Source organism: Papio anubis, chromosome 16, assembly GCF_008728515.1.
Source record: "Papio anubis isolate 15944 chromosome 16, Panubis1.0, whole genome shotgun sequence".
Lineage (NCBI taxonomy): Eukaryota > Metazoa > Chordata > Mammalia > Primates > Cercopithecidae > Papio > Papio anubis.
Genome location: NC_044991.1, coordinates 68,887,568 through 68,914,074, shown reverse-complemented (window position 1 = coordinate 68,914,074; position 26,507 = coordinate 68,887,568). Strand labels below are relative to the sequence as shown.

Sequence of the window (26,507 nt, the reverse complement as noted above, 5' to 3'; positions counted from 1 at the left end):
TTTCAATAAATCTCTGCTTTTGTTGCTTCATTCTTTCCTTGCTTTGTGGCCTTTTGTCCAATTATTTGTTCAAGACACCAAGAACCTGAACACCCTTCACTAGTGACAGTTTGAGACAAGTATCAGAATCAGTTCGGCCTGTACCGAGTTCTAACTGCACTTCTAGCTGTATAGCCTGGGCAGGTCAACCACCTCTTATCCACCACGCCCTCCCTATTCCCCTCGTAAAATGAGAACGACACCCTTGCAGCTTGGCTGAGCGAATGTCCTCAAACGCACAAAATACAGTGATAAGGATGGGGCCACGGGATCTGAGGGCCCAAATGAGCACACCCGGAATAGCACCAGGCGCTCCATGAGGGCGGAAGTCACAGCTTGATCTAAGTACAGTGGGTAAAATGGATCCCCCATATGCGCAGCGCCATGGTTCTTTGTAACCTCATAAAGCGTCCGATGAGCAGCAGGGGCTGGAGAGTAATTTAGGGCCAATATCATTTGTTTCTTTTACATAATTTCGCCATTTCTCAGAATTCTAAAATTTGTTTAATCGAAATATCAGCTTGAGGGATGCGGAAAACTACAGAGTAGAAGGAAAATCTCCGCTGAGGGATAACCAAGACGTAGAGATGGGAAAATGTTCATGCTCAGCACCCCCTGGCGGGAGGGAGGAGCTGATGTGGAAGATCCCCGCAGCCCCGCCTCTTTCGCGCTGTTTGCAGTCCCACTCGGGACCCCCGGGGAGTGCTAGCGGCACTCGGAGACCTTCACGTTACTACATTGCCCAGGGGACCCCGAGGCCGGCGTGGGTCTCCTCACAAAGGGAGCGGCCGGGCCGTTAGATGCGTGTTGTTTTAATCGAGCAGGTTTCGCCCTTCCCCGTCAGCCTGTGAAGCTTCCAAAAAACGTCCGGCCAACGGCACGGATCCCATCTAATGAGCCAGGAGGAAGTAGGCGCCCTCTGCGAAATGCAGTTTCCAGGAAGGCTTGTGGGAAACAGAGTCCGAGGCAGGCGACAGAGCGCTCTTGCAACCGGATAGAGCCGCGCTCGGGGCGCGTCACGTGACCTGGGCAGCCAACTGTTCCGGGACGTAGCCTTTGCCTGAGCTGCTGTTAGGAGACGTGCTCAGGTCGGGAGTAGCTCCTGCCATCGCCTGGGCTCGACTTCTGGACTGGCCTCCAAAAGTCTACGCAGTCCCTGCGTCTTCCCTGTTCCTTTGCGCTGACCTCATATTTGCATACACTGAAACTTGTGGCTCTCCCTGTCTTGGAGTGGTAGGCTCTGTAGGACCTCACCGTGTTCTCTTACCCATGGTTTCTGCGGCAGCCAAAATGAGCCACTCCATGTGCTTCAGAGCTTTAGGGAATAAACCATTAATCAAGTCATTTGATTACCTCATCTTTGAGGACCTTTTCCACTACCTGTTCACACTCCTTGTGCTCACCCACGACTGTCCCTCAGAAACTTAAGTCCTGTGACCCTTCTGCATTCTATCAGTCTTCTAGTTTCATTTCTTGTCCTAGCCAACCTAGATCCTAAGAATCCTCTCCTGCCTTATTTCCTTCTGTAACAACCTCAAACCCTGGATTAATACAGTTGCCTAATTTGGGTCTACTGGGTGCAACTGGAGCGGGGGAATACATCGCCTAATCCCACAGGTTGGTGCCACTAAAATCAAGGTTTCAGACTTCAGCTAAGCCCTAAATTCAACCAGCTGGTTACAGCACTGTGGGGAAGGAGGCTAACCAATAGAGGGAAGGGATTTGTTGCCAAGAGTCCTGGTGGAAATACAAGGCTTTGGAAGGACTATCTTTATTGCCTGCCACCTCACCCCTACACTTCATGTTTGTACTAGAATGGCATAAGAATGAAATGTAGAATTGATGCAGGCAAACCCAAAAGTAGGGGCTCAGCTTGGGCGGGTTCTTGGCTTCACCCAGGAAAGAATTCAAGACTGAGCCAACAGTAAAAGAAAGCAAGTTTATTTGAGCAACAGTGTATAGGAAAATGGCTGCTCCATAGACAGAGCAGAGCTATCCCATAGGCAGAGTGGCACTCATGGATTGCCGAATAGCTATCTTTATATTCACTCTTAATTATATGCTTAATAAGGAACAGGTTGTTCACAAACTTTCTAGAAAAGGGGCAGGGAGCTCCTGGAACCATATAAAGTAACTTTAGGATTGTTGCCACGGAATTTGTAAAGTGTCATGGCACTTGTGGGAGTGTCTATGTGCAAATGTAGTATAACTCCTAGTCCTAGTTAGTTTGGGCTGGTTTCTTTGCTACATCCTGTCCTGATCAGCAGGGTCATGACCAGTGCTCAGAAAACAAGCCCTGCTAATCTCTTACCTCATTACCCCTTCAGAGATTATATACTCCTCTTTAATCATAAAGGGTTGTAGAAGGGTGGAGGTCCATCCTCTGTCACTGCCTCCTACTGATTTTGTGGGCATAGTGTCCTCCTCTTGTGCCTGTGGGGACTTATGAGAAACAGGTTTAATTCTGGGCAGGTGTACCCAGCTAGTGACTCCCTGAAGTTTAACAGCAGTGGGGATGCTTAACAATGCCTGGTAGGGTACCTTCCATTTTGGTTATAATTGATCCTCGGAGGATCCTTCTTCCCAAATTTTTGATAGGACTCTGTCTCCTGGTTGAACAGGGGAGCTATTTTTTTTTCCTTTGTGAAAAAGGGCAATACCTTATTTCCATATTCTTGAAGGGCCTTTTGAACCTGGTCTAAGTTAATATGAGTAAGCACTCTATGTGTTTCCTCATCAAACAGGAAGTCTGAAGTTAAAAAAGGGCCCCCAATAGGCCATTTCAAATGGGCTAAGTTTTAAGGTTCCCTTCAGAGCCATCCTTAGGCACAAAAGGGCCATGGGAAGGAGAGAGACCCAGGTCTCTGAGGTCTCCTGACAGTTTTGCTAATGTCCTTTTTAAAACATGATTGGCTTTTTCTACCTTACCTAAGGATTGAGGCCTCTAGGAGGAGTAAAGATGATAGATAATGCCTAAGGCTGAGGAAACCTACTGGGTCACTTTAGCTGTGAAGGAAGGTCTCTTATCACTTTGCAAACATTTTGGTAATTCAAAACTTGGGATGATTTTTTTTAAGTAACAATGTGGACACTTCCAGTGCTTTTTCTGTCCTTGTGGGGAAAGCTTCTATCCCTCTGATGAAATTGTTATAAGTACTAGCAAATACTTTAGTCCTCTGTATACGGTGGCGTCTGGGTGAAACCTATTTGCTAGTCTTCCCCAATGCAGGTTTGAGTAGGGGTGGGGGTATAGGGTGGCTTCCTGAGTTGTTACGGGCACAGAGTTCACAGGCCCTGGTGGCCCTTTTTATAGTCTGAAATAGCCCTGCTATTCCAGAATAGGTAAGTCCCTGCCTAACCCCAATGTTAAATGGTTTACTGATGGGAGTAGCTTTATTCATGAGTGAGTAAAGAAGGCAGGCCAACAAGAAGTTGAGGCCAAATCTTACCTCCTCAAACTGTTGCTAAAAAAGTGGAATTAATCATTCTAATTAGGGACCTCTGATAGGGAAAAGACTTAAGAATCAATATATTTACTGATTCAAGGCACAAAAATCGCTTGAGCCCTGAAAGTGGAGGTTGCAGTGAGCCGAGATCATGTCATTGCACTCCCGCTTGAGCTACAGAGTGAGACTCCATCTAAAAAAAAGAAAAAAAGTACATCTATATATATGTGTGTGTATGTGTGCATATATATATGTTTGTGTGTGTATATGTATATACATATATACATATATGTGTGTGTGTGTAAACCACTTAACATTGGGGTTAGGCAGGGACTTATCTAGCTTTAAAGGTCAGGCCTGCTAGAGTAGGTCTGTTCTACCATTTTCACTGTTCTTGGCACTTGGAGTCCAGCAACAGGGTAGCAGCATTTAAAACCTGACATACTTTAAGGGGAAACTCTTGGGTATTGAGCAGAAGGGTCTAACATTTGAGCAACTGACTCCCTGTTAGCCATTAATGTCCTTTTGCTCTAGGACCTAGTGTACTTGATTGAGAGGGGAAAGTAATGACATCTAATTTTTGTCCCAAGGAAGAATTCCTTGCTTTTTTTTTTTTTTTTTTTTTTTTCAGATGGAGTCTTGCTCTGTTGCCAGGCTGGAGTGGAGTGGCGCGATCTTGGCTCACTGCAACCTCTGCCTCCTGGGTTCAAGCAATTCCCCTGCCTCAGCCTCCTGAGTAGCTGGGACTACTGGCGCATGCCACCACACCAGCTAATTTTTTTGTATTTTAGTAGAGATGGGGTTTCACCATGTTGGCCAGGATGGTCTGGATCTCCTGACCTCATGATCCATGTGCTGGGATTACAGGCGTGAGCCACCGCGACCAGCCGACTTCCTGGCTTCTTCTACCAATAGAGTGGTGGTGGCCACAGCTCACAAGCATCCTGGCCATCTGGCCACCACCTGATCTAGCTGTTTAGAGAAATAAGCCCTGGTCTAGGATTATTCCCTAGCCTTTGAGTTAGAATACCCAAAGGCATCCCTTGTTTTTCAGCCACAAAGAGAGTGAAAGGTTTTTCTAAGTTTGGGAGTCACAAAGCAAGGGCCGTTCCCAGATTTTCTTTTAAGGTTAGGAATGCCTGTTGGCAGTTTCCATCCCAGTTCAAAGGCTCGTGATCATTCACTTTTAGAGCTTCATAGAGTGGTTTTGCTAAGACCCCAAACCAGGGAATCCAGATATGGCAGAAGCCAGCCATTCCCAAAAAGGTTCTTAACTGTTTCTTAGTCTGATGGCACTGGAGTGCCAGAATGGTCTCTTTTCATTCCTGGGCTATTGTCCTTGTTCCAGGAATGAGCATGTATCACAAGTATTTAACCATTTGCACAGAAATCTGGGCCTTGTGAGGGATACCTGATACCTTTATTTTCCCAAGAAATTAAGGACCTGAATTATATTTTTATCAGAGTTGTCCCTAGTAGGGCTGGAAATTAATAGGTCATCCACATATTTTAGGAGGGATCAATTCATTAACTGCGGTTCCCTTAATTCTTTTGCCAGTGCATCCCCAAAGAGATGAGGACTGACCCTGAAGCTTTTGGAAAAGACATTCCAGGTAAACAGAGATGTAGCATGAGTGTCTGGACCAGTCCATTCAAAAGCTAAAATATACTAGGAGTCTGGGCACAAAGGTATACAAAGGAAAGCATCCTTTAAGTCTCATATGATGAATCAATTAGCATCTTCAGAGACTTAGGTCAATATTGTATAAGGGTTAGGAACTATTGGATGGACTGGAACTAATACCTCATTAACTCCCTTCAGATCCTGAAGAAATCCATATTCCTCACTTGGTTTCTTTACAGGCAGGATGGTAGTATTACATGGGGACTGACAGGGTTGTAATAGTCCTTACTTTAGAAACTTCTATCCGGGGCTGTATCCCCCCTTTTGCTTCAAGTCTCAAAGGATATTTTTTCCATGGGTAAAACATTAACAACTCTATCAGGAACTTCTTTGTCCTAAACAGAAGAGTCTACTTAAGAAGTAATATGCAGTGGAAGGAAAGTCTCTTCTTTATCTGTAGTAAGTCAAGCACTTAGAACTAGAAGTAGTGCCCCTTCCTGGCCTATTGCCTTTTTGTGGGGCTCTCCAAATTGAACTGTGGCTTGTAATTGGAAAAGTAAGTCTCTTCCCAGTAAAGGAATAGTGCACTGAGACATAAGCTAGAACCTGTGGGAAAACATATGGTCCGCTACAGTGCAACCAAGGGGATGGGTGAATCTCCTAATTTTTGGCTGGCTATCAATCATGTACCTTGTACAAGGTGGTACCCTTGTACCACCAGTATGGTACAAGAGTAGGAAGACAGTGGCCCTGAGAAATGGGTCAGAACTGAGAAGGCTGCTCCCATATCCAATAAGAACTCAGTATTCTTACCTGCCACATCAAGAGTTACCCAAGGTTCCTCTGTGGAGATGGTAAGGTGTCCAGTGGGAGCTATGGGGAACCTCAGGTCCCATCACTTCTCTGTTGTCTTGGCCATTACGGGTTTGAGTGGCCCAGATTCCCCTTGGAGTCTGAGGCAGTCCCTTTTCCAGTGGCCCTCTTTCTTGCTTGTGGTAGGCACACTGATTGGGGCCAGCAAATTGGGCACTATTGTCTGGGCAGCCCAGACACCGATCTTGCAAAACTTCCTTGGGACGAGTAACCTTGAGGCAGCAGGTGGCTTAAGGCAGCCACTAACAATTGGGCTTTTTGGCTTTTTCTTTTGGTTTTCTCTGCTTCCTTTGCTCTGTCCCTGTTGTTGTAAACCCTAATGGCCATGTACAAGAGTTGACTCGTGGGAGTTTGAGGTCCCGTTTCTGCCTTTTGTAACTTCCTCATAATGCTAAGGGCATATTAAGTAATAAAATGCATACCCAGGAGAGCTCACCCTTCCAGGGAGTTTGGGTCTACATTAGCATATTTCCTGCTTGCCTCAACCAAACGGTCCTGAAATAGAGTGAGATTTTTGTCCTTCCTCTGAGTTACTTCTCTAACCTTGTCGTAATTAACTGGCTTAACCACACACTTTTCCATACCTCCTATTAAACAAGTTACCATGTGATTTCTGTGTTCAAGGTCTTGGGAACCCCACTGGTAATCCCATTGAGGGACCAGATCTAGAGCTGCATCCCCCCTCACATGATAAATGGCATGGACTTAGTTACCAGTTGCCACTCCATTCGCATATTCATGAGCAGTACCCAGAATCCTTTGTTTCTCCTCTACAGCACAGCAGGTAAACAATAATATTTGCAAGTCATGCCATTTTAAATCAAAGAACATGATCAACTGGACAAACTTCTCCATAAACTTCCCTGGATCCTCTGAAAACCAACCAAATTTCTCCTTGCATAAAGCCAAATCAGACACAGAAAAAGGCACATGGCTGAGTACAGTGGCTCACACCTGTAATCCTAGCACTTTGAAAAGCCAGGACGGGCAGATCACTTGAGCCTAGGACTTCGACTCCAGAGTCAGGCATCCCAGAGTCAGGACAACAGAGGACCTCTCAAAATTAGAAAAGAAGGGGTTAAAAACAAACACGGGAAGTGTCTTGTCTTACACTGAACAGAAACAATTGCCCAAATGTCTAAAGAAAAGACCACAAACATGACAACAAAATAAGTGTAAAAGTGAAATGGTGGTCATTAGACACTAAAGAGAAAAAGGAAGGTCCAGGAGAAAGGGTGACAAGAACATGCCAGGCCTGCTGCCATTTGGGACACTCAAATGATGGGGGACAATGAGCTACCAAGCCAGAGGCTCAGTTCCCATTTCCTGGTTCACCCAAAAAGGTCAATATTAAGGGGGAACAAAGGGAAGACCGACCTTTGTTTGTGGAAGTCAAATGGTGCCAATCTGTCTTAATTTGGGGTTTGGGTGAAGATTTCCCTCAGGTTCCCTTGTCTTGTGAGTTGCCAGGAAAGCTGATGGCTCTGAAAAGAGTCCTTTAGGCACAACCCTACAGCGCAAACTGCCCTAGAGTTACAGCTTCACAGTGTTATAGCTCCACAACTCCGATCTCTACTGAGTCCCTTTGTCCCATTCATCTTGTTTCCACTGTTTGTCCCATCCGGGTCACCAGGCTGATACAGGCAAATCCAAAAAGTGGCGCTCAGCTCAGGAGGGTACTTGGCTTCACCCAGGAAAGAATTCAAGAGTGAGCTGACAGTGAAAGAAAGCAAGTTTATTTGAGCAACAGTGTACAGCCAAGTGACTGCTCCATAGACACAGCAGGCCACCCCATAGGCAGATTGGTCCACAGCAGCACTCGTGGGTTGCTGGCTACCTATATTTATACCCATTCTTAATTATTTGCTAAATAAGGAATGGGTTATTCACAAACTTTACGGAAAAGGGGAAGAGAGCTTCCAGAATTATATAACTTCCAGGTCATTGTCATGGCATTTGTAAACTGTCACGGTACTGGTAGGAGTGCCTTATGCAAGTGCATTATGATTGCTAGTCCCACCTGGCTTTGGCCAGTTTCTTTTCTACATACCATTTAGATAGACAGGGTCCTGACCAGTGCTCAGAAAACAAGTCCCGCTGATCTCCTACCTCAAAACAAACCAAAACATTAATTGTGAGAATATTCTGGAAAGACAATTGGTAAGAAAGAAGATACTGTAAACACTCAAACAGAAATGTAACATAACCTATAATGAATGAAATAAGAAATAGCAAGGAAATATAGCAAAGATGCTAAATCAGTGTAAGTTAAGAGTTAAATGAACCCAGAGAGCAAATGATAAAGTCCTTTAAAAAGCACAATGATGGAAAGAATGGGGTGTTCCTGGTACAAGGCCTGGCATAGGTAATGTTTTGTTAGCTTTCCAGAAAGATTAAAAGATTATGCCCAAAATATTCCCTTGAGAAGTGGCAGGTGTAAGAGGACTCTGGAAATCAGTAAGTAATCCAGCTTCAAAAAAATAATTTTTAAAAAGGAGTCTCTTCTTGAGGAGAAATGGAGATCCAAAACAGATGTTCGAGCACATCAGAGGCCCCTACTGTTCTGCATCTGCAGAGGCAGCATCCCATGCAGTCTGCACTCCTGTTGTCACTGAGGCCATTAAGCCATCTCTGAGCACCTGCTGGGGGCCACACACAGCCTGAACCCTCTCCGGGAGTGTGCTGCCAAGCACTAGAGAGGAGATTTAGTTTGGTTTTATTCTTATCATGATCATGTTTTATTAATTTATATCTTTCATTCTCCTATAACATGAGGTTCATTTGTCATCCGTGAAATACCTTAAGCCAGATCTATACTGTTTTCACATACCATGTAATATTTGATATGATTAAGAAAAGCTGTGCTTGCTTTGGCAACACAAACACTAAAATTGGAACAGTGCAGAGATTAGCACATGGCTCCTGTACAAAGATGTCACACAAGTTCATGAAGCATAAAAAAGAAAGAAAAGAAAAGCAGTAAACTGGTGAGTTAACAGTTAACTGGAAAAGGTATCGCTTTGAAGGCAATCCAATTTATTACCCTTCTACATATCAGCCTTACCACCTGATTCTAAATTTAAATATTTGCTGTTTACCAACAGGAAATTACAACTCTATTTACATGTGTCTCTGGGGAAAGAGCATGCAGAGAATGGCCACATCTTTACATATGCATGGCAAATATCTGGAACGAAACAAAACAATTCTGGAATCCCACATGACATTAATATTTTAGGAGTAGAGCACAAGATCTCCTAAGAACAACAACAAAAAAAACTTCACATTATAGAAAAGGGAATCACATACACATCAATATTGAGTAAGATAGAGCAATATATCTCAAACTACTTGTGCAAAACCAGTTGGGTTTTTGTTCATTTTGATTCGTTTCAAACAACACTTTTGTGAAATAAGAGTTTGTTTCCAGAAAAAAATGATACTATAGTAAATTATAGAATACAAAATACAAGCTTCATTTTTTAAATTTTTGATTCAGCATAAATAAAATCACTCTAAAATTGCAGTAAAAGTTCCCAAACACTTAGGCTCAGTTCTGTATTTAGTTCATGGCACACCAGATCACTAACTCACACTTGTCCAAGAACCATATTTTGAATACACTGAGATAAAGCATCTAAAAATGGAGATCTTAGCCTGGCATGGCAGCTCACCCTCCTAGTCCCAGCTACTCAGGAGGCTGAGGCAGGAGGATCTCTTGACCCCGGGAGTTTAGGCTGCAGTGAGCTATGATAGCTCACTGATAGACGGAGTGGTGCGACGTCAGCTCACCGCAACCTCTGCCTCCCAGGTTCAAGTGATTCTCCTGCCTCAGCCTCCCAAGTACTGGGATTGCAGGTGCACACCACCACACTGGTCTAATTTTTGTATTTTTTTTTTTTTTTTGTAGAGACAGGGTTTCGCCATGTTGCCCAGGCTGATCTCAAACTCCTGAGCTCAAGCCATCCACCCGCCTCGGCCTCCCAAACTGCTGGAATTACAGGCAGTAATTGAGCCACTGTGCCTGGTGGATATCTTGTCTCTTAAAAAAAAAAAAAAAAAAAAAAAAAAAACTAAAAATGAAAAAATCATGAAAATGGAGATCTTCCAGAAGCATATCATGTATTACTCCCTGGCTCAAAGTTTCATTATTTTTACAGTATTGACTTTTTTTGAGTGGTAATAATATAGTTTAAAAGGTCAACTAGGAGGGCCAGGTTTAAGAAAACAGGAATCCCCTGTATTTTCTTTCACTTCCCAACTCCCAATTCCTCATTTCCTTCCAAGTTTCTGAATAATAAGCATATGATGCTACTTAAGTGACACATGTCATTCCACATAATACAAATAATTATACAAATAGTCCAAGTAATAATGATACCCATCATCCAACTTGAGAAATAAAGCATTAAATCTAAAGTTTTAGCTCTGTGTTACCCCCCTCGATTTCATTTCCTCCTGCCAAAAGGGAATCATATCCTGAATTTGGTGTTTGTTATTCCTATGTATCTTTTTATACTTTTACTATTAGGTTGCTGCAAAGGTAATTGCAGTTTTTGGGCCAGGCGCGGTGGCTCACACCTGTAATCCCAACACTTTGAGGGGCCGAGGCCGGCGGATCGCCTGAGGTCGGGCATTTGAGATCAGCCTGGCAAACATGGTGAAACCCCGCCTCTACTAAAAATACAAAAATTAGCCTGGTGTGGTGGTGCATGCCTGTAATCCCAGCTACTCGGGAGGTTGAGGCAGGAGAATCGCTTGAACCCGGGTGGCAGTTTGCAGTGAGCTGAGATCGCACCACTGTACTCCAGCCTGGGTGACAGCGAGACTCTATCTCAAAAAAAAAAAAAAAAAAAAAAAAAGCACCAGCCTAACTAATAGATATATGTCTATATTGTAAAATATATATTACTTTTCATGTTTTTAAGTTTTATAAAAATGGTACAATACTTTCTGAAACTTGCTTTTCTAACTTAACATTATGTTTTTGACAGTAATTCACAGTGGCACATCTAGTTGTGGTTCATTAATTTATTTTGCTGTACAGTGTCTCATTATATGAATATACCACAATGTATGTACCCATTCGCCTGTTGGTGGACATTTGGGTGATTTTCTTCTCTTTTTTTTTTTATTGTTACAAACAATGTTACAATGAACTTTCTTGCAAATGTCTCCTCTTGTACATGATAGGAGTGGTAGTGCTGAGTTGCAGGACATAAGCACCTTGACCTTTAGATATTGCCTACTGAATCTCCAAAGTACTTGCGCCAATTTACACTTACTTCTGCAAGTGTATGAGAGTTCCCATTGCTTCATCTAGCTACCAACATCTGCAATTGTCAGACTTTTCCATTTTCCCAATCTGATGCATTTAAAATGGTGCTTTATTGCAGTTTAGTGTGCACTTCCCTGATTCTTAATGAGATTATCTTTTCATACATTTATTGTCCATTTTGGTTTCTTATTCTAAGATTTACCTGTTTGACTTTTACCCATTTTCCAGGTTTTTAAAAAATTATCGATTTATGAGTTATTTATATGTTCTGGATTCAAATCCTTTGTCAATTATGTATATTGCAAACATTTTCCCCTAATCTGGAGTTAGACATTTCTTTCTTCTTTTTTTTTCGTAAAGATGGAGTCTCACTATGTTTCTCAGGCTGATCTCGAACTCCTGGCCTCAAGCAATCCTCTCGCCTTAGCCTCCCAAACTGCTGGGATTACAGGCATAAGCCACCGTGCCTGCCCTCTTTTCACCGCATTAAGGATGGTTTTCGGAACCCAGGTGTTTTTAATTTCACTGATGTTAACTATCAACTTTTTTCCTTATGAGTTGTGCTTTTTGTATTTTAGTAAATCTTTACTCTAACCCAAGAGTGTAGATATATTCCCACATTCTAAAAGTTTTCTAACTAGATTCCTGAATTCCACTTGGAATTGTATTTGGTCTGAGAATTCCAATTTTGTTTTATTTTTTCTACATGAATAACTTATTACTCATCACTTTTTGAAAAGTCTATCTTTTCTCCACTTACCTGCAATGTCACTGTGTCATATATATCAGATATCAATCTATGGGTGTGTTTCTGGGCTCTGTATTCTGTGCTGATGGTCCAGTTATATATCTTTGTTTCAATGGCACACTTTTTTTTTTTCTTTTTTTTTTTGAGACAGACTTTCACTCTTGTTGCCCAGGATGGAGTGCAATGGCGTGATCTCAGTTCACCACAATCTCCGTCTCCCGGGTTCAAGCAATTCTCCTCCCTCAGCCTCCCGAGTAGCTGGGATTACAGGCATGTGCCAACATGCCTGGCTAATTTTGTATTTTTAGTAGAGACGGGGTTTCTCCATGTTGGTCAGGCTGGTTTTGAACTTCTGACCTTAGGTGATCCGCCTGCCTCAGCCTCCCAAAGTGCTGGGATTACAGGAGTGAGCCATGATGCCAGGCCCACACTGCCTTAATTACCATACTTAATATGTCTTGTTGTATGCTATGGTGAGTTCACCCATTCTCTACTTCTCATTGTGTCTTATCTGTTCTTATATATTTCTATCTACATTTTAGAATCAGCTTAAGTTCCAAAGAAATACGTTAGAATTTTGATTAGAACTGCAGTACAATCGGCCGGGCACGGCGGCTCATGCCTGTAATCCTAGCACTTTGGGAGGCCGAGGCGGGTGGATTGCCTGAGCTCAGGAGTTCGAGACCAGCTGGCCAACATGGTGAAACACCATCTCTACTAAAATACAAAAAATTAGCTGGGTGTGGTGGCGCGGCTGTAGTCCCAGCTACTCAGGAGGCTGAGGCAGGAGATGACTTGAACCCAGGAGGAGGAGGTTGTGGTGAGCTGAGATCATGCCACTGCACTCCAGCCTGGGTGACAGAGTGAGACTCCCGTCTCCAAAAAAAAACATAATAAAATAAATCAAAAAGAGAACTGCAATAAAATCTATACATTCCTGTGGAGAATTGACATCTTTATGATATTACATTTTTATGTCCACATTCATAATATGTTTTTCTGTTTATTTAATAGGTTATATTTAAGATTTTTTCATCACTTTCTAGAATTTTTTCATAAAAGTTTTAAACATCTTTTGTTATCTTTATTGCAAGGTACTTTATCCTTTCTTTCTCGATGTTATAAATGACATCTTTTTAAAAATTGTATTTTCTAACTCTGTGTCTGAACCGCTTGAAAACAATTGAATCACTTGGTAAACTCTCCTATTGATTCTAAAAGCCTTTTTGTCAATTATCTTGATGTTCTCTGTGTAAACAATCATATAACCTGTGAATAATTGCATGGAAGTGATGTTCAGTAGGCAAAATAACAGCCCCCTAAAGATGTTCATGGCCCAATTCCCCTCGTGTCCCAATTCCCCAAATCTGTGACTATGGTACTTTACATGACAAAAAGGACTTTGTATATGTGACTAAATTAAGGATCTTAAGATGGAGAGAGGTTCCTGGATTATCCAAGTGGGCCCAATGTTCTCACAAAGGTCCTTTTAAGGGTGATGCAGTTTTATTTCTTTTTCTTGTCTTCACTGACTAGGCTCTCCAAATACAATGTTGGATAGAAAGGTATTAGAGGACACCTTTGTCATCTTCCTGATTTCAAAGTGAATCACTTTAAAACTTTATTATTATGTATTCTATCTGATGTAAATTATTAGTAGAGCATTTTCATCAAGTTAAAGAAATTGCCTACTTCTGGTTGGCTAAGATTGTTTTTAACTTAAATAACTGCTAAGTTTCATCAAATATTTGTTCCTTGCCTATCAAGATAATCATGTAGATTTTCTCCTTTAGTCTATATTGTGATGATTTATATTAATACAGCATTTTTAAGTTGGATCGATTTTGCATTACTAAAGACCAGCTTGATTCTGCCGTATTCAGCTTGCTAACATTTTCTTCAGAACTCTTGTGTCTATGCTGATGAGTGAAAGTGGCTGTAATTACCTGTCTTCTATTGTCCTCATCTAGTTTTTGTTCAGGGCTATATAGCCTGTACTTGTATTTTGGTTGATTCTTTTCACTTTAGAAATTCCTTTAAACATACTTCCACTTGCCTTTATTTTCCCATATAGTTATAGCTTCTGTTTCAGTCAATATTTCACATTATCAGAATTACATAACTATTATATGCTATTGAGCCACATAATATATTTATATATCCTTTCCTGTACAACTTTTGGGCTTAATAGCCTCCTTTTTCTTTTCTTTTCTCTCTTGCTTTGTTTGTTTGTTTGGGGCTTAGTTTCTTGAAACTGTCATGCAGAACTGTAAGTCTCCTCTCAATACACTGAAATATTAGGAAACTGACCAGGTGCATGTTTTTCATGGAGAAATTTCTCCTGGAGACGTCTTGTTGTTTTCCTCCAACCTAGATCTCTTGTGCTCTATGCCTGCTTCCAGTAGTTTTGGGGGGACTTCGTTGGACTAACACTCTTTGTATTCTTTTTTGTTTCTTTCCTGTATTGGAATCTGTGTTTCCATGGTTTCCATGATTTCCTCTATTTACTGGCTCTTTTTGGTGGAGTACATGCTCTCCTTTTGAGAAAGGGTAGGTGGAAGATAAAATTTTTGAGGTCTAACTTGTCTTGAGTGTGTCTTACTTCTGCTCTCATGTTACTTTGTCGGGTCTAGAATTCTAGGTAGGAATCTTGTTCCTTCAGAATCTTAGATGGGCTGTTGTCTTCCATTTCCAGTCTTGCTAATGAGAACACCAATGCGATTCTGATTCTTAGTTTTTTTCATGTGAACTATTTTTCCTGCTGTTATGATAGTCTTTATCTCTGATGCTCTGAAATTTCATATATGCTTTGGAATAGTATTTTTTCCTTCATTGCATTGGACTGTTAGGCCATTTTAATCTGAAAACTCACATCCTTAATTCAGGGAAATCTTATTATATTATTTGGGGTGTGTGTGTGAGAGAGAGAGAGAGAGAGCAAGAGCAAGAACGAGAGAGAGAGAGAGAGAGAGAGAGAGAGAGAGAGAGACACTTAACATACAGGTAATTTAAGTTATGAAACATAGTAGTAAAACAAATTCCCAAGAACCTATCACCCAACTTAGGAAATGGAACATGCCCAATGCCTTGAATCATCGTGTACTGACTTTTTCTGATTTCATTCCATCTTCTCCCTTGCCTGCCATGCCTCATCCCCTACCAGCTACATAATCACTTTCATGACTTTTTCCCCAATTATGTTGCTTCTTTTTATTGTTTCATTAAATGTGTATGTATTGCTAAACTATACCTCATTCACTTTTTTTTTTTTTTTTTTTTTTTTTTGAGACGGAGTCTCGCTTTGTCCCCCCGGCTGGAGTGCAGTGGCGCGATCTCGGCTCACTCCTGGGTTCATGGCATTCTCCTGCCTCAGCCTCTGGAGTAGCTGGGACTACAGGCACCCGCCGCCACGCCCAGCTAATTTTTTTGTATTTTTTTTAGTAGAGACGGGGTTTCACTGTGTTAGCCAGAATGATCTCAATCTCCCGACCTTGTGATCTGCCCTCCTCAGCCTCCCAAAGTGCTGGGATTACAGGCGTGAGCCACCGCGCCTGGCCACCTCATTCACTTTTGCTTTATTTTGAACATCATAGAAATGGCATTGCACAGAGATGGCACTCTTCCACGGTTTGCCTTTCATTCAACATTGTTCCTAAGAATTACCTATATACGTGGCTATAGTTCATTACCTTTTCATTGCAGCGTAGCAGTCTGTTGTGTGAAGATACCACAATTTAGTTATCTATTTTCCCAGCAACAGGCATTAGGTTATTCCCTCTTTTAAAAATTCTGTCTAGTCTACAGATAAAGAAATCTAGTGATCATTTCTTTCCCTCATTTTCTCTCTTCTCTGTGAAAGTTAGTTATTAGATCTTCTGGGCTAAGCCTTGAATTTTCTTACCTTTTCTTTTTTTTCATTTTCTGTTTCTTTTTATTTTTCTTCTACTATCTCAGAGAATTCCTCAAATTATATTCCAATTCATCTGTTGATTTTTTAAGATTTCTGCTATCATATTTTGAATTTTCCTTTTTTTCAACATTTATTTTGGATTCAGGGGTTTCATATGCAGGTTTGTTACATGGGTATATTGTATGATGCTGAGGTTTGGGTTACAGAAGATCCCATCACCCAGGTAGTGAGCATATTACCCAACAGATGGTACTTTAAATTTTCAAGAGCTTTTATTCTTTGGATATTCCCTTTTGTGTGTGTGAGAGACAGAGTCTTGCTCCTGTTGCCCAGGCTAGAGTGCAATGGTGCAATCTCGGCTCACTGCAACCTCTGCCTCCCAGGTTCAAGCGATTCTCCTGCCTCAGCCTCCCAAATAGCTAGGATTACAATCGTGTACCACCACATCCGGCTAATTTTATATTTTTAGTAGAGACAGGGTTTCTCCATGTTGGTCAGGCTGGTCGCAAACTCCTGACCTCAGGTGATCTGCCCGCCTTGGCCTTCCAAAGTGCTGGCATTACAGGCGTGAGCCACCACGCCCGGCTATATATTCCTTTGTATAGCTTACTATGTCATAGTTTTCATAGATACCAGACTTACAAGGTTTAGGATTTTCTTGAAATTTTATTTTGCTTTCTGTAGTCTGTTTTCCTCTACTGTGGCTGGTTGGGTGGTTGATTCATTTATGCCTCTGTCTTTCATGTTAGAAACTCCCCTCTGATGTGAAGTGATGCTAATCTACCTACTCAGACATAATAGTAAAGGGACCAAAATGGTAATTTCAAGTTCTGTGTGTATGGGTGAGGCTCATCTGCCAGTGGACTTCACAGTAGGCTAGTCCGGTGGGGACCCAGCTGTTTCACTGGGGAAACCTGTGTTAGTAGGTCTTTTCTCTTGGCCTAGTCAGTATCCCCAGAGGAATCTTCCATTCTTCTTCCTGGAAACTATAAGCTCTGCCATCATGCTGGCTGCTGAGCAGGGAAAGCGAGTTGGAGGGTTTGCCATCCACAGGTAGACGTTCACTTAGTGCCCATTTTCAGTATAGTTCCCTGATCTCAACTGCACCTGGCATCTCCAACACTAGCATCTCCTCATTTGAATGTCCCATCCCCTCCAGCTATAGTGGATAGTTGCCTGGCTTGTGCAGAAATGGGGTAGACATCTGGGAGTCTCTTTGCTCCTCGAACAGATAGCCAAGATGTGTCCCCCATTTTCAGCCCCACCCCTTGAAGCTTTGTCATTGCCTGGGGTAATACCCGAGGTTCATTGCCTCACGCCAAGGAAATCGAGGACATGGACACACACAAGAAGTGAGTTTAAGAGTGAAGGTTTAGTGGCCGGGCGCGGTGGCTCACGCCTGGAATCCCAGCACTTTGGGAGGCCAAGGCGGGTGAATCACGAGCTCAGGAGATCGAGACCATCCTGGTTAACACAGTGAAAACCCGTCTCTACTAAAAATAAAAAAAAATTAGCTGCGCGTGGTGGCGGCGCCTGTAGTCCCAGCTACTCGGGAGGCTGAGGCAGGAGAATGGCGTGAACCCTGGGGGCGGAGCTTGCAGTGAGCCGAGATCACACCACTGCACTCCAGCCTGGGCGACAGAGCAAGACTCCGTCTTAAAAAAAATAAAATAAAATAAAAAATAAATGAAGGTTTAATAGGCAAAAGAAAGAGAAAGGAAAATGGCTCTCTCTTCTGCAAGAGAGAGAGGCGCCCAAGCGGAACTTCTGGCCTGCGGCAGAGCGCACAGGGTTTCACACACAGGCTTGAGGACGCGGTGTCTGATTTACACAGGGCCCAAAGATTGGTTGGACCAAGTGTGATGTTTATATAGCGTGTGGGGAAGCCGGCCACCCCACCCTAATCTTCTTTATGCAAATGGAGTCTTTGTGTGACTGGGGCCATGTTATCTTCTCCCAACTGCACACATGGTTGGCAAGGAAAAGGGAAGATGGAGTCATCACTTTGAACATACCTAGTCTCCAGTAGCCCCTTTCCTATTGCCACAACTGCCAGCATTCACCCATGCAAGCTTCTAGCCTGCCTTTCTACGTCTGCAGCTTGATTTTACCGGCCGCTCTCTGTTAGAAAAGAAAATGATTTAGAGGCTGCTTTTCATTAAAAGGAAAAGCTTACCAAGGACTTCCTTACCCTCACTATCTGCCTAAATAATTCCTTTTTAACTCCTGTATCACCCTCATCCCTATCTTCAGGGGTATTCCAATAGGGGTCCTGCAGTAAGAAATCTACCAACTTCTTTTCACTGGGTACCACCCCTCTTTTTAGGTTTAAATTTCAACTTTCTCTGCTCTTCTAAGTAAATTACCACGGACTTAATTGATCACCTTCCAAAATTTTCTTGACATTCATGATCTATTTCTATATCCTCTCTGAAAGTCTTTGTCCTTATACGTTTATGGTTTTATTTGTTGTCATTTCTCCACTGTCATTTTGAGGCTTTGAGAAGGAAGAAGATACAAAGGCATATGTTTTCCATGTCACTACCCATGATGCAGAGATGTTAGAAGGTGGGCAAGTACCTGAGGGGAGAAGCCTAAGAAACTGCAGGCAGTCTGTGGGCCTCGCTCTATGTCTGCAGCAGCCTCTGGTTTTCAGGAGCCTCCATACCGCTGGCCGACTGCCTGACACAGTCAGTATTCAGTTATGTGGCAAGTCAAGAGGAATTCTCTGCGTGTTTGTTCAGACCAGTGACACTTTCACAAAAAGCAGCTAAGAAGGTGCTGTTGAACTGGGGAAAGAGAATCCAGCTCAGTTAGAGCAAGCAAAAGTCTATTGGAAAAGCATTGATTGCCAAGATCTGGATAAACCTCTCCCACATTCCCTCATTACTGGAGTTAATGCTGGGGAAGAAGGAGAGGGAGGCAATCTTGAGTGCTATTGAGAAATAGCCCAGGGTAGCAGAGTTTACAATAGCAGCCCCAGCTCGGACTCTTGGAGTCAAGGTGGACATGACTCCAGCACCTGAGGTTGAGTTCCTGAAGGAGGAAAACAGCAGATTTCTCGTCTCCAGTCAGAGGGATCCCCAAAAGGGCAGGACTTGATTAACGACTACACCGGATACCTTGCTTCCAGTGTGGGCAGAGAGCCCCAAACAGGACAGCTGTGTCTCAAACAGGATAAGCTACCCCCTTGCATCTGGCAAACTCGGGGAAGATGGGGCAGGTTCTGAAGGAGGACAATATAGTAGCTCCTATGCGCCCAGGGCTCTGTGACCTGGGGTTGGGGCATTTTCTCGGAGATAACCAGAGAAGCCCCCATCTAGAAGGGGAGCTGAGCAACTCCACGTGGAATTTCTGAGGAACAGACCCCTGATTTGATGTGAATGCTCACCCTTTTCTTCTGATGCTGAGCAATCTGGAAGCTGCAGTCATCCTGAGAGCTAAGTCATGCCAGACAGGAGTCAGAAAATGGGAGGAGGGCCTGGAGGAGTTGCTTTTGTCCTCCTGAGTAAGCAAGCTAGCTCCAGGATAGCTGTTGCTTTTGTTTGTTTGTTTGTTTGTTTGTTTGTTTTTAGAGACAGGTCTCTCTCTGTTGTCCAGGCTGGAGTGCAGTAGCACTATCGTAGCTCAATGCAGCCTCCACCTCCTGGACTTAAGCAACCCTCCTGCCACAGCCTCCCAAGTAGCTAGGACCACGGGTGCTCAGCACCACACTAGGATAATTTATTTTTATTTTTTTACTTTTTGTAGAGATGGGGTCTCCCTATGTTGCTCAGGCTTGTCTTGAACTCCTGGCCTCAAGCAATCCTCCCACCTCAGCCCCACAAAGTGCTGGGATTACAGATGTGCGCCACCTCACCTGACCAAGCTGCTTCTGTTTTCTACAGAGTGGCAGAACTCACATCAATGAGGAAATTGTTCACACAACTGCCTTTCCACTCATGAAGTTGAGTAAGGGAGGGAAGAAGGAAAGACTCACAGCAGACACTATTGGTGCCTTGCCCGTAGCCCCTCAGATCCCTGGACCATTTACTGTATCCACCAGCTCCCCATGCACCTTCACTCCCAACAGCCTGCACCTGCATCTCTTGGTGGAGAGCCTGGGAATTAACATCCCCCTGGGACAGGCCTTAACAAGTGACTGACAAACATGGGAATACAATCCTCCGGCTCTTGCTTCCTGGTGGGGGAAATTGGAAGGTGTCTCCTGAGTTCCCAGGAGAGACTGAGCCAAAGCAGCCTTCCCCGGACTCTGCCTGCTGCCGTTCCTTTGCCTGGCCTTCTTTCTCTCCTGGTCCCTCTTTCCCGCCCACTCCCAACCGGTTTTTTCTAGGAACACTTCTTAAATAAATAATTTTTATAGGAATCCTCTTCTCAGAGTCTGCTTCCAAAAACTCAACCTAAGACAGTCTCCTATTTCAGAGTCCTTGCTGGTTCGTTGCTACTAAAAAATTGAAAAACCAGTAGCCCTTTGTTTATTAGGCACGTTAAGGATGCTGTGGGTGTAACAAGGTAGACTCTGAGGTGAGGAAAGGGTGGAGACTTCAATTATTTCTTTAAATTCAAGGCAGAGAACTGGGCCTCTGAAGGGAACCTGGAGTGGTAAGGAGAGGAGGGAGCTGGGAGTGTGTGGTGGAGAAGGGCTGGGCAGGGTGTGAAAGCTGTCTGTTGTACCGAGCCTTCAGCAAGGCTGCTGCTCACGCAGACTGTGTGGGTGTGAGGTTTGGGGCAAGGGTATCCAATGAAAAGGCTGCTTGGGATGCTGCAGTGCAGAACAGAAGAGCGGGATGGAAAAGCAAAGCAATCCTCCAACTGAACTCAGTTCGTCGCAGCAGAAACTCTGAGCCACCGAAGGACATTATCCACCATGAGCATGCCACACCCACCCACTCCCACCCCCTGTCACACACCAACCCACCAAGAGGTTGAAAGGAATAAAATACATCCCCTGAGATCTGGATTATGCATGCAAATAATCAACTTGAAATAATTATTGAAGGGTAAGTTATAAAATCATCCTAAGAAACTATCCAAAGGCATCTATAACCCTAAAACAGGATTTCCTAATGATTATCTGTTAACAGGATCCTGCAGCAAACACAGGAGTTAATGGAAGGTGGGTGATGCAATTAGAAAGGATAAGCTAAGGCAGTGAATTCCACACCCATAATGCCATAATGCGGGGCTTAGAACACAGCATCCTTCCCCCTACCTATGACCTGAGCCCCTTCCCTGCTCCTCCAGCCCATAACAGAGCCAGCACAGCCCTGGGACTTCCTCTTCTCTCCCCAACCACCTGGGACTCAGCAGCTGTGCCAATAGCCCTGCTCCTGCCTGCCCTCCCACTCCTCAGCCCTGCTGCCAGCTGCCCACTCCATGTGGCCTGGGTCCTAACGGTGGGTGCTCCAGGGCCAGTGAGTTCTAATGAAAACAGGGAGCGGGGGACCTGCCTCCGAATCCACTCTTGTATCTGACTCATTCTCCCTTTTGAATCTTTATTCCACAGACATTGATTCACCACATATCACGCAACAGTCTCTGTCCCTGTCTCTGTTTTTGTTTCTTTCTCTGTCTCTCCCTGATTCCATTCCTGCCTCTCCCCTTGTCCCTTCCTTCCTCCGTCTCTCATCACATCTTCCTTTCCCTCTGCCTATCCCTTCTCCCAGTCCTGGCCTCGTTAATTAAATTGGTCTATGTCTCTGAAGACAGATGACACAGCAAATCTGACACTGCCCACAGAAGCTCACATGTCTCAATGCAGTTTGTACTAACACATTCACTGTTTTCTGCTATTATAAATAACCATGTAATGAACATTGCTTTAGATGTCTATCTACATATCTGATTAATTCCTGCAGGCTGCTGTACTCCCTAGATATGACATTTTTAAGTCAAAGGCTATAGACAGTTTTAAGGCTTATTGTAGGTATATTTGGAAAAATGGTTTTTACAGCAATGTCATGCATGTAACTGGACTTCTTTAAGGTCATACAATTTCAGATTTAAAACGGGGTCATGTGTTTTTCCAGGGACCCTGAAGACATTCACATTCTGAATATCTCTGCAGATCATGTGGTTTCTTAAGGACCTAATCCCCTTTCTGCACACTTAAATATTAATTTATCTATCAATTTGTTCATCAACACGTGTGCCAAGCCTAGTAATGCCCCTGGACCACACCTTGGCGATTTAGAGCCTTTCCAAAATCGTGTGTGACTCCCTCCTTTTTATGGGCTCAATTTCGGTATTTGGTATTTTTTAAATCAAAAATAAAATGGAAGTTTTTGAGTACTATGAGGCAGAATGTGATCAAAGATCATTCCACCACGCATTTATTCTTTATCCAGACAGTACCAAACAATGTTCGACACTCACCAACACTGCCTTCAGTTTCTGTTGGTTGAGACTTCTCCTTTTTTTAAATATCTAAACAGCTTCAGGTGTCCTGTAATTTTTAGAACACTTCACTGCTTCAAAGAAAGGAGGCATCTGGGCCTCTTTTATTCCTCCCTAGGGTAGAATTTGTGGGCCATGGTGCCCACCCATATTCTTTTACCTCATTTAAGATAGGTTCAATGGACTGGCCCCTCTTTATTATCCAATGGCAACATGGAAACACCAAGCATTATATTTTTCACTTGCTGCAATATATGCTCACAGATCTTGGTGTAACTTGCTCAATAATCACAATTTTTAGCTGTAAGACAAGTGTTAAGGGGTGTTTTTAGGTCCTCAAAGTTCTCCCAGAACATTTACTTACACTTGGAAGTTCATAATCTAATGTAGGATATAAGCACGTCAATCAGATAATCATAATATGGTATAATAATGGCTTTTAAGCAGTTGTACTACAGGTGGGATTTGGGGGGGGAGGAGAAAATTGCACAGTAAGAGCCCTGCCTCCTTGCTGACTTTTTTTTGTTTTTTTATGGTTTGTTTTGTTTTGTTTGAGACACAGTTTCACTCTGTCGCTCAGGCTGGAGTACAGTGCACGATTTCGGCTCACTGCAACGTCTGCCTCCCAGGTTCAGGAGATTCTCCTGCCTCAGCCTCCTGAGTAGCTGGGACTACAGGCGTGTGCCACCATGCCCGGCTAAGTTTTGTATTTTTAGTAGAGAGGGGGTTTTGCCATGTAGGCCAGGCTGGTCTCCAACTCCTGACCTCGTGATCCGCCTGCCTCTGCCTCCCGAAGTGCTGGGTTTATAGGCGTGAGCCACCGCGCCCAGCCCTTGTCGGGTTTTCAGGGGACTCTTCCCCTATCTCTTGAAGTGTCTACTACCTGGTTGGGGGTATGGGGGAAAGAAACTTTCATCAATCCTCCATATTCTCTAGGCAGAAACATTACCTCCTCTTCACCATCCAAGTGCAGAACCCTACTAACCCTCCCTTTCCTCATCACTTCTGCTACCCAGCATAGCATGTAACAAATCCTTATGGTATATAATCCAGAATATGTAAACAGCTGGGAATTCTTTCCTCAAAATTATTTTTTTCTGATAAGGCATATTTATTGAAAGAATGACACAAAATGGTGAATGTTAAAGATCTACTGCCTGTCTCCAGAAATAGCCACACTTCACACTTTGATGTACAACCTTCCAGATGGTATGTAATATAATTCCATAAGTGGAATCATATATCCTGTGAGGTTTAACCAGCTGTTTGATATCAACTTAAAACATCACCTATCACTTTCTTTTTCATGACTGTGTAGTATTTTATTATATGGCTATACCATCATTTATTCAATCAATCTCCCAATTTTAACCACTAGAAATAATACTCTAAAGGATATCCTTGTAAATACATCTCTGCTTACTGATCTAGTTAATTTCCTAAGTGTAAATTGCTAGAAGTACAATTCTTTGTTCAAACGTATACCCATTTAAAGTTTCCATACATATTGTCAAATTGCCTGCCAGATGGTTGTACCAACATGCATTCTCAGCAGTGGTGTCTGAAAGTGGCTTTTACTCACACACTTGACAGCGCTGGGTATGTAACACATTGCTAATACGAACAATTTTATCTCGTTTCTTATTATAATAGAGCAATGACTTTTTTATTTCTTTGTAAAATAATTTTGAACTAGAATTCTCTTAGCAGAGCTATCAATAAGTATGAGGGTAGACCATCGACATTTTAGGAGAAAGGAATTATTAAAGATAAAAGCTAAAATGTCAAAATAAGCAGACGATAAATAAAACTAAGCTTGTTCTTTAAAAAGACTAAAAAGAAGAAAAGGAAAAACTACTGTTAAGCATAAGCAAAAAATTAAGAATTAAATCACAAGTAACACAATGCCAGGGATAAGGAGTAGGGTCTTTATCTCCACATATTAAGAAGAATTAAGTTATTTGAAAATTTTATGTTAAAATTGATGTTAATATACCTGAACATTTACCTAAAATGAATGGTATTCCATAAAAATATAAGCTCCTAAAACTGATTCTAAGGAACCTATATAGGCTAGATGCAGTGGCTCCTGCCTGTAATCCCAGCTCTTTGGGAGGCTGAGGTGGCAGGATCTCTTGAAGCCAGGAGTTCAAGACCAGCCTGGGTAACACTAAGAGACCCTGTCTCTACAAAACATGTTTTAAAAAATTAGCCGGGCATAATGGCAAGCACCTGCAGTCCTAGCTGCTTGGGAGGCTGAGCCAGGAAGATCCCTTGAGCCCAAGAGTTTGAGGCTACAGTGAGCTATCATAGTGCCCCTGCACTCTAGCCTGAGTAACAGAGCAACTACATACCTCTAAAAACTAAAACAAAACAAAAGGAACCTATATACTAAAATCTATTGATAAAACTGAAAAGGTAAATAATCTATACCCCTAGGTAATTCTGCCCCAGATGGTTTTATGAGTAGGTTCTAGGAAATCTTATTAAAAATACCATTTCTATGTTGTTTAAACTAGATATTTAAACTAGCAACAAAAAAGATCCAATTTCATTTTATAATGCAAAAATCCAACCAAGCACTTGCTGGTATGAAAGTCTTAAATAAAATATTAGTAAGTCATACCCAGCAGTATATTAAAAGAATTATGTACCGTGACCAAGTAGTGTTTATTTCAGGAAGAATGATTGGTTCAACATTAAGAAATTTTTGTTGAACTAAGCATCCTGTAATACATCAGATAGTGAAAGGAAAAAAACCATATGATCATCTCAATATATGCCCAAATGCATTAATTAGAGTATAACCTCCATTTCAGATGATGATAATAATGACAGTGATGACAAAAATGATGATGAACACTTTACTAAGCAAAGAACAGAAGGCCCAGGGACACTTTTTAAAATCATATGCCAGAAGCAGCAAACTTAATGGTAAAACATTAAACACTGGAGGCGTTTCTATTAAATGGGATGCTCACTATTATTGCCATTAATCAAAATGTTTCTAGAGTCTCAGAACAGTGCCATTAGGTAAGAAAAAAAACAAAGGGAATACATATTAAAAGAAACAGCAAGTTATTTGTATTTTCAGACTATAGTCTTTTCTTCTTAGAAAATCCATGAAGCCCAACAGAAAATATTACTGAAATTAATGAGAGAGATCAATAAATTGGTTCAATACAAGAAATATAAATCTATGACTTTCTTATATTCCAACAATAGCCACTTAGTAAATTGTACTGAAAAGAACTTCCATTCATAATTGCAACAATAACTGTAAATAACTGTGTGTAACTATGACCAGAAATAAAGAAAATATACATGAAAAAAATTCTGGCTGGGCGCGGTGGTTCACGCTTGTAATCCCAGCACTTTGGGAGGCCGAGGCCGGTGGATCTCGAGGTCAGGAGATCAAGACCATCCTGGTTAACACGGTGAAACCCCGTCTGTACTAAAAAATACAAAAAATTAGCCGGGCGTGGTGGCGGGCGCCTGTAGTCCCAGCTACTCCGGAGGCTGTGGCAGGAGAATGGCTTGAACCCGGGAGGCGGAGCTTGCAGTGAGCCAGGATTGCGCCACTGTACTCTAGCCTGGGTGACAGAGTGAGGCTCTGTCTCAAAAACAAAACAAAACAAAACAAAAAAAGAAGAAAAGAAAATTCTAAAATATTCCAAACAAGAGAAAAAGTTGGAGAGGTATACCACATTACATGGTATAAATATGTTAGCTTTCCCCGAATCACTTTATGGATTTAATACAGTTGCAGTCAAACTCCCCTTGGGATTATTTTTGGAACTTGAAAGACTGATTCTAAAGTTGTCTACAAGAATGCATGCGTGCGAAGCATCATGAAATTTCTGGGTGGGATCATAGCCACACAGAATAAAGACTACATTTCCCATTTTTCTTTGCAGCTAGATGTGTTCATGTGACTAAGTTTTGACCAATGGGAGCATTTTGTTGCTGCATCCAGAAATCTTTAAGAGACAATCTACATATACCCTTTCCCCTTCCTCTTTCTCTGTCCTGCTATGTGGAACGTGAAGTCTGAGGATGAAACTGTGCAGGCTGGACTTTCAAGATGAAGCTCACATTCTAGTAACGGCAGAGCAGAAAGTTGGAAGGAGCCTGGGTTCCAGAGATTTTCATGAAAGAGAGACACTACATCAGCTCCAGATTAACACAGAGCT

General features: G+C 42.6%; 1 long non-coding RNA gene across 1 annotated transcript; it reads left to right on the top strand.

The window, feature by feature from the left end:
* The first annotated feature begins 1,053 nt into the window (after positions 1-1,053).
* On the top strand, positions 1,054-26,298 carry LOC108580609. The gene is made up of 3 exons (XR_001891857.3): positions 1,054-1,656; positions 5,044-5,098; positions 26,232-26,298. It is a non-coding gene; the product is annotated as an uncharacterized LOC108580609 (long non-coding RNA).
* Positions 26,299-26,507: the final 209 nt, after the last annotated feature.